This window comes from Triticum dicoccoides, chromosome 7B (genome assembly GCF_002162155.2).
Source record: "Triticum dicoccoides isolate Atlit2015 ecotype Zavitan chromosome 7B, WEW_v2.0, whole genome shotgun sequence".
Classification (NCBI taxonomy): domain Eukaryota; kingdom Viridiplantae; phylum Streptophyta; class Magnoliopsida; order Poales; family Poaceae; genus Triticum; species Triticum dicoccoides.
Window position 1 is genome coordinate 706,786,944 of NC_041393.1, and position 9,413 is coordinate 706,796,356.

Sequence of the window (9,413 nt, forward strand, 5' to 3'; positions counted from 1 at the left end):
GGATACATTTCAGATCCACACACAGCCTCCTCCAGTTCGGCCACGATAGGTTCCGCCAAAAACACCTCTTTTTATAACCATAAACTATACTCATATGCATAGACATATCACTCTAGTACAATGCGTAGACCTAAATAACACTTACCGGCCATCGTTCCTCATTGACGCCTTTCTGTCATAAATGGTACCCACGCCTCATGTTATGCCCCACTATGCCAGGGGCTTCATAGTATTCATGATATGGCAACAAAGTCCGACCACCTTTTCGGTCGCTTAGCACCCCGAACTTATAGCACTATATGCATCAGCTCTGAATCATGTCTTGGGTCATTAGTTGGGTTTTCCCGGCTCCCATGTTTTGGTACCTTACGTTCTGCTCCATCGGCTAACGTAGCGCTGGGAGAACTACTACGATTGTGTCCCGGTTCTTCTGGACGAGCACCTCAGTAGAGAAAGCCGAAAATTGACTATCATGATACATCAAGAGCTGGTCAACTATTCAAGAGGTTGTAAAATCTTTAAAGATTTATTCCGCATAATGCCATTATAAATGCAAAGTGCAACAGATCGGTCTTCCGATCGGGCGCCGATAGAGCCCCTAGTACGGTCTTCCGAACACCAGGGGCTGCGCCCATCATACTCGAATTCCTATGGCCAAGTGAGAGTGATAAAGCCCTATAATCTGATTGCCTGGTTCGTGGTGAGGAACACCTCCTTAAAAGGACCCAACAATGGGATAAAGAGTGGTCGGGTATGTCCCGAACACCCCCATACTTTTTACGTGGGGGCAGAAGCCGACGACTGGCCAACTCTCAGGATTTATATACACTAAGCAGCCGCACATGAAGAACAAAATTTCACATAAACATGCAATAAATAATAAAAGTGCCATTATCCCGCATTACAAAGAATGGCACGACTGCCTTCAGGGAAATATAGTGTATTTGGTACACTGATCCGCCACAAGGCGGGCTCCTTTTAGGACACCCTCATAGTACAACTCGGGCTTGCGATGCTCCTTACCCTCCGGTGGTCCCTCAGTCATCAGCTTCTCAGCATCATGGTTCCCCCAGTGCATCTTTGCACGGGCAAATGCCATGTGTGCACCCTCTATGTAGACCGATCGCTTAATGACATCGAGCCGAGGGCAAGCACCAACAATCCGCTTCACGAGTCCGAAGTAACTACTTGGAATTGGTTCCGCGGGCCACAGCCGGACAACCAAGTCCTTCATGGCCAGTTCGGCCGCCTGGTACAGTTTGACCAGCTGCTTCAGCTGATCGATAAAGGGCACCGGATAATTTGGCGCCAAATACTGTGACCAGAAATGCTTCTCCGCAGACTTCTTCTCCTCAGTCCAGTAGAATTGGGCAGCATCTGATATGCTGCGTGGCAGATCCCCAAATGCCCCTGGAGAAACAAGAATTCAGCTTGTCGCTTAGAGTTCCTCCCATTACTATGCAAAAATAGCCTTGAGTACAGAAGTCCTTACCAGCCGCAACCTTCCGGGCCTCCTGAATGTCCTTCAGAGCACCTTGGGCTTCTTTCCGAGCATCGTCTGCGGCATGGAGAGCAAGGGCGAGTTCGGATTCTTTCCCTACTAGACTCTGCTCCAATGCCTCGCTTTTCTTCACGACCTCCTGGAGCTCTCGCTTAGCTTCAATGATCCTGGCCTCGTGCTTCTCACGAAGAGCCTGTTCGACGGTGGCCTTATTGTCGGCTTCGGCCACAGCCTTCTTCAGTGCCTCAATTTTGACACACGCCCCTAGAGCATACAATACAAATATTTTTGTCAGGCACAACTTCTAATTCGTGCTCAACTTAGCACAAGGTTTCGACATACCTTAGCTTGCTTGTCCTCCAACTGCTTCTTCACACAGCCAAGTTCCTCTTCGGCCCGTTCCAAACGCTGCTTTAGTTCGGACACCTCCGCACTATGAGTGGCGGTCGTCTCTGCGGACGCCTATTTTCAAACAAAGGGATACACGTCATTAACTGAGTCTCCTGCAAAGCGGATGATTTGATCCCCTATCCAGCTTTCTCTCCCTTTCACCGGACAGTGCATCAGGGGCTACTACTCATACTTTGACAATCTCCAAAAGGTTTCTAAAAACATACCTCAAAGCCCTTTATAAGGCTAAGGCAGGACTCATTCAGTCCGCTCTCGGCGGACTGAATCTTTTCAATCACCGCACCCATGAGGGTGTGATGCTCATCGACAATGGACGCACTCTTTAGCGCTGTTGATAGGCTGCCCGGCAACTCTGCTTGGACAGAGGTTGCTGGCGGAGTGGGCGGGCCTCCCCCCGTCAAAGGTAGCTGCTCGCCCGATCCTGGAGCCCCAAAGGTCTCCAGGACCGTGTCCGGCCGCGGGCCGAATCCAAGATTGCCCCCGCCGTCGACAAACATGGGAGCCGCTGCTCCCGTGTGTTCGGCCCCAGGGATATGCCCCCCTGGTCCGGGCCCCACTGAGACGACACCTCGGTGTCGCACCTAGGCTTCGGGGAAGGGGCCTCTGCAGACGTCTCGCTCGCCAGGGAATCGGAGCTCAGCGAATCCTCCGATGAGGACTGTTTGGCGTGGGACCTTGCCGGGCTGTACAAAATATGGCGACAGTTAAAACTACTACATCCTAAAGACGTCGCGCATGTAGGTGTGTGCGGGTTTCGTATCCTTACGACTTTACCAGGGGCTGGGCCCTGGGATCCCACTCTGGGCTGCTATCACCAGCTGTGGTGGATGCCTCGGGGAGGGAACCTTTCCCCCTCTTTGGCGATTCGGCCTCCAGGGATGAGGAGGGCGTACTTTTCTTCCCTCCCCCTACGGGGGACTCGTCTTATTCCTCCTCCTCTTCATCTTCGGAGGAGAGATGGTCGTGGGAGTCTTCGGATTTTGTGCCCGAAGCATCGCGATGACGGAGGCCACTCCAGGTCTTCTTGACCTTCTTGGAGACCTCTTTCTTCGACGCCTCGTAAGGCGCTGGGACCAGCATCTTCGTCAGAAGAGGTCCGACCGGTTCCTACGGCAGTGGGGCTGGACAGTGCATCCGCTCCACCTTTTTCGTCCATTCCTGGGATTATTATAGAAAGCATGATAAAAGCGTCTCCCTCTGGACACGTCAGCTAAAACATGGATGGACAGAGCACAACAATGACTTACCGGACTCGTAGAACGGGATAGTTGATACCCGCGGTCCTCGGCGGAGCCCGGCCACGGTTTGCCAGACTTGAAGAGCACCTTCCAGATGTCCTTGTTGGAGGAGCCATAGAGCTCCCGTAGCGTCTGGTGTTCGGCCGGGTCGTATTCCCACAAATTGCAGGCTCGAGCTGGCAAGGGAGAACCAGGCAAACTAACATCACCTGGACTACGTTGACGAGTTTGACATCCTTGTCGACCACGCTCTGGACGCGCATTTGGAGCATCGACAGCTTGTCGGATGAGGACCAGTTCAGGCCCTTCTCGGGCCAGGACGTGAGCCGCAATGGGGCTCCGGATCTAAATTCGGGAGCAGCGGTCCACTTTTTACCGCGCGGTTCGGTGATATAGAACCACTCCTGCTGCCACTCCTTGACGGAATCATTGAAGGCGCCGGTCGGCCATACGACCTTGGGCATCTTGCTCACCATGGCGCTGCCGCATTCGGCGTGCTCGCCATTCACCACCTTGGGCTTCACGTTGAAGATTTTCAGCCATAAGCCGAAGTGGGGCGAAATACGGAGAAAAGCCTCACCACGACGATGAACGTCGAGATGTTAAGGAAAGAATTGGGGGAAAGGTCATGAAAATCAATCCCGTAATAATACATGATGCCACGAACAAATGGGTGAAGGGAAAACCCGAGCTCGCGGACAAAATGAGGAAGGAACACGACCCTCTCATGGGGCTCCAGAGTGGGGATGATCTGTCCCGCCGGTGGAAGACGATGTCCGATTTTCTTGGCCAAGTACCCGACCTCTCGGAGCTTTTTGATATCCCTCTCTCGGACGGTAGAGGCCATCCATTTGCCTCCTGCTCCAGATCCGCACATCTTCAGAATCTCTATTCGGTGGAGAAGAAGAGTGCTTTGGCGCTAGGGCTCGAGCAAAGGGGAATTGACTAGCGGAAGGAAAAGGCGTGGGCAAAAAAGGAAGAGACCTTATCTCTTTATAGAGGCAGTAGAAAGCTTTTGCGCCTCCCCACTTGCCTGGTGGAACCCGCTCGTTCCCCACTTGCCACAATTCCCGGTGCGGTTGGGCTACCCATACACGTATTGATGAGAATCCCGTAATAAGGGGACACGATCTCTGCTTCGGCAAGACGTGCAGAGGAAACCGCCTTGCAATATACGATGTGGCTGGTTGTGGGAAAACGATTCGAATCATGACTCGACCGTGGTGTCATGTCACGCCGTACAAAAATTGCCATCAGATCAGATTTATGAAGTGCTATGCTCTCTACGGTGGTATGTGAAGATCGTCTTGCGGATCCGGACACGATTCAAGTGTTCGATAATTACTTTGGAGTATTCGGAGATGGAACCCGCCTTGCAATGCCGAAGACAAAACTGCATGCCGGACTCATCATCATTGAAGCCTGGTTTAGGGGCTACTGAGGGAGTCCTGGATTAGGGGGTATCCGAACAGCCGGACTATATACTTTGGCCGGACTGTCGGACCGTGAAAATACAAGACTCAAGACTTCGTCCCGTGTTCGGATGGGACTCTGATTTGCATGGAAGACAAGCTTGGCGATCCGGATATTATATTTCCTTCTTTGTAACCGACTCCATGTAAATCCTAGCCCCCTCCGGTATCTATATAAACCGGAGGGTTTAGTCCTTAGGGACAGAATCATAATCATCATAGGCTAGCTTCTAGGGTTTAGCCTCTATGATCTCGTGGTAGATCAACTGTTGTAACAGTCATATCATCAATATCAATCAAGCAGGAAGTAGGGTTTTACCTCCATCGAGAGGGCCGGAACCTGGGTAAACATTGTGTCCCTTGCCTCCTATTACCATTAGCCTTATACGCACAGAACGGGACCCCCTACCCAAGATCCGCCGGTTTTTACACTGACAGCGACACTGCCACAAGTATGTGGGACTATAATTATGAACCTTACATCTCTTGGTATTAACACTATGAATATGTGTAACATCACGTTCGAGATTCAATAAAAATAAACCATTGACCAGCGGGGCATGACCATAAAACATATCTCTCATATAAATAGAACAACCATTATTCACGGATTTAAATGAGTAGCCATCTCGCATTAAATGAGATCCAGATACAATGTTCATGCTCAAAGCTGGCACTAAATAACAATTATTGAGGTTTAAAACTAATCTCGTAGGTAGATGTAGAGGTAGCATGCCGATGGCGATGACATCGACCTTGGTACCATTCCTGACGCGCATCATCACCTCGTCCTTCGCCAGTCTCTGCTTATTTCGCAGCTCCTGTTTTGAGTTACAAATATGAGCAACCGCACCGGTATCAAATACCCAGGAGCTATTACGAGCGCTGGTAAGGTACACATCAATAACATGTATATCACCCATCCTCTCACTACTCCAGCCTGAGCACGCTTAACTTCCGAGTTCTATTCCCCCTAGTTTCCAGGTCAGCACTTGTTGTTTTCCTGACAATAGTAAGCTGTCAATCCTATTAACCCTCAGGAGTTTAGCTCGAGTATGAAGTCACACGTTTCACTGTTTGAGTTTGAAACTATTATTCTAAAATACAATAATTATTTAGTACCACTAATATTTCTCGACTAAGTAGTTTGACCATAGTTTGACCGTAGTTTGACCACAGTTTGACCAGATTTGACCAAAATTCAAAAAAACTGAAATAATTATTTAGTAACACTAATATTCTTGAATAATTATTTAGTAACGCTAATATTTCATGAATAAGTAGTTCGACCATAGTTTGATCAGATTTAACCAAATTTTAAAAAAATGAAATTTGAGCATAACTTTTTTTCCTTCTAGAATTCGAGGATTCTAAAAATTAGCAAAACGGACTACAACGGTCGAATTCGGATGCGGATTTTCGTGCTGAATTTTTGATATATTATGCCTTTTTTCCGACATCGTATGCAAAAGATATGGTCGTTTTACTTTTTCATAACATTTTTTTGCAAAACATGTCAAAAATTATTTTTTAAAATTTGCCTAACTACTAGATGTAGTAACATAACTACATCTCGAAGCATTTTAATTTTTGAAGTTTTTATCATTTTCTTTTGTTTTTTTTCAAAACTGAAAAGGCGATACAGGGGGTAGAGTTTGAAAATTGCCCTTTAGTCCTGGTTTGTGTCTCCAACTAGGACTAAAGGTTAGACCCCTTTAGTCCTGGTTTGTGACACAAACCAGGCTATAGGTTAGACCTTTAGTCCCGGTTTGTGTCACAAACTGGGTCTAAAGGGGCTCGTGGGGCCCTGGCCTGACGCCAGCCCACCACCACCCCTTTAGTACCGGTTCATGGCACGAACCGGTACTAAAGGTTCAACATGAACTGGGACTAATACATAGTCGTTCGAATCGGGACTAATGGTACGATTATTTCCAAGAAGTTGGTCACTCGCTCCATTGTTCCAAAGAACGGAGTCTTGGTCATTTTGCCCATGAGGCATGGTTCACACGTGTCAAATGATTCATAATCAAGAGACTCCAAAAGTCCATCTGCATGGAGTTTCTTCATGCGTTTGACACCAAGGTGACAGTGCCACAAGTATGTGGGACTATCATTATCAGCGTTACATCTTTTGGTATTAACACTATGAATATGTGTAACATCACGTTCGAGATTCAATAAAAATAAAACATTGACCAACGGGGCATGACCATAAAACATATCTCTCATATAAATAGAACAACCATTATTCTCGGATTTAAATGAGTAGCCATCTCGCATTAAACAAGATCCAGATACAATGTTCATGCTCAAAGTTGGCACTAAATAACAATTATTGAGGTTTAAAACTAATCTCGTAGGTAGATGTAGATGTAGCACGCCGACGGTGATCAGATCGACCTTGGAACCATTCCCGACGCCCATTGTCACCTCGTCCTTCGCCAGTCTCCGCTTATTCCGCAACTCCTGTTTTGAGTTACAAATATGAGCAACTGCACTGGTATCAAATACCCAGGAGCTACTATGAGCGCTTGTAAGGTACACATCAATAACATGTATATCACATATACCTTTGGTGTTGTCGGCCTTCTTATCCGCTAAGTACTTGGGGCAGTTCCGCTTCCAGTGACCATTTCCCTTGCAATAAAAGCACTGAATCTCGGGCTTGGTGAGGGAGTCCTGGATAAGGGGGTATCCGGATAGCCGGACTATATTCATCGTCCGGACTATAGAAGCGTCAAGATACAAGACTCAAGACCGCGGCTCGTGTCCGGATGGGACTCTCCTTTGCGTGGAAGACAAGCTTGGCGATCCGGATATTATGTTTCCTTCCTTGTAACCGACTCCATGTAAACCCTAGCTCTCCGGTGTCTATATAAACCGGAGAGCATGGGCCTTAGAAGGCCGATCACAATTACAATCATACCATCATAGGCTAGCTCTTAGGGTTTAGCCTCTATGATCTCGTGGTAGATCTACTCTTGTATTCCACATATCTTCAATATTAATCAAGCAGGAAGTAGGGTTTTACCTCCATCGAGAGCGCCCGAACCTGGGTAAACATTGTGTCCCTTGCTTCCTGTTACCATCAGCCTAAGACGCACAGATCAGGACCCCCTACCCGAGATCCGCCGGTTTTGACACCGATATTGGCGGTTTCATTGAGAGTTCCTCTGTGCCGTCGCTTCGAGGCTTGATGGCGTCTTCAATCGTCAACAACACGGTCCAGGGTGAGACTTTTCTCCCTGGACAGATCTTTGTGTTCGGCGGCTTCGCACTGCGGGCCAATTCGCTTGGCCAGTTGGAGGAGATCGACAGCTTCGCCCCTGGCCACCAGATCAGGTTCGGAAACTTGAACTACACGGCAGATATCTGCGGAGGCTTGATATTTGATGGATTTGAGCCTGCGCCAGGAGCGCCAGATAGCCACGACGAGCACGGCCTAGACCTGCTGTCTGATAGTTCCCGGGACATCATCCCTGAGGCAGCCCGGGATCTAAATCCAGGGCAGGTTGCGTTACCTACGGACGGAGGGCTGGACCCCGCCCCGCAGGCCGCACACTTATCGGCGGTGGAGCCAAACACGGGTCTCACCTCTGTGGAGGCCTGTAACCCTGGGCCCCTGGACTCATATCCGACTGTTGGTCCTGGTCCGCTCACTCTCGAGCCAGCCGAGCCAGGCTGGGCTCCGGTAATGGAGTTTACCACTGCGGACATCTTTCAGCACTCGCCCTTTGGCAACATGCTAAACTCATTGAAGTCTCTCTCTTTGTCAGGAGGCTCTGGGCCGAACTATGTCCGGCTCGAGTGGGAAGAAGGCGACGAAGGAATTCGCTGCCCACCCACCACCCACTTTGTCGCCATGATCGATGATTTGAGCGACGTGCTCGACTTTGACTTCGAAGACATTGATGGTATGGACGATGATGCAAGAGACATACAGGAGCCACCGCTCACAGGGCGGTGGACAGCCACCTCTTCAAACGATATATACATGGTGGACACTTTGAAAGAAACCAACGGCAACAAGGTAGTGGAGGACAACCCCTCGGGAGGAAAAGCAAAATATGGGCGTCTCCGACGCCACTCCAAACCCCGCCGCATCAATACAGGTCCCGGAGATGATCCGGATAGTACCGAAGAGGAATATAGTCCTGATCAGCCAACCATCAAGCAGGCCGTACAAGCCACGGTGGGATACTTGGAGAGGGACAACTATGCGGCCCCCTCCGAAGACAGGGTAAGCCTTGACAATGATGAATTCGGCGTGCCTGAAGACCCAGCGGAACAAGTTCGCTTTAGGCGACAACTCATAACCACTGCAAAGAGTCTGCAAAGGAAGCAAGAGCAGCTGAAAGCCAAACAAGATGTGTTAATAGAACGGTGGACCAAGATCCTGGCCACCGAGAAGTACGAACTCGACCGCCCTAACAAAGGGCACACGCAGCACAACTGGCTACCTCAACCTAAGAAGGAAAATCAAAGGCACACAACCCAACGTCCGCACACCACTACGGTCCAAACCAGCAAGAAGGATACACGAAGAAGCAGCCTCAAGCCCCGGCGCAACGGTCATAAACGGCAAATCAGGGAAGCTGGTATCAAGTTCAGCAAATCCCAGTCCGGTCAACGGACAAGGAACAGCTCAAGCCTATTCGGCCCAAGCCACGAACTCGATCAGCCGTGCGAAATTCATGGTACTCCCAAAAGAACGGCAAAACATACTAATAGAGAATGCCGGATCTCCAAAGTAAAGCAACCGGGCATGTGCCGGAAACATTGAGGGGA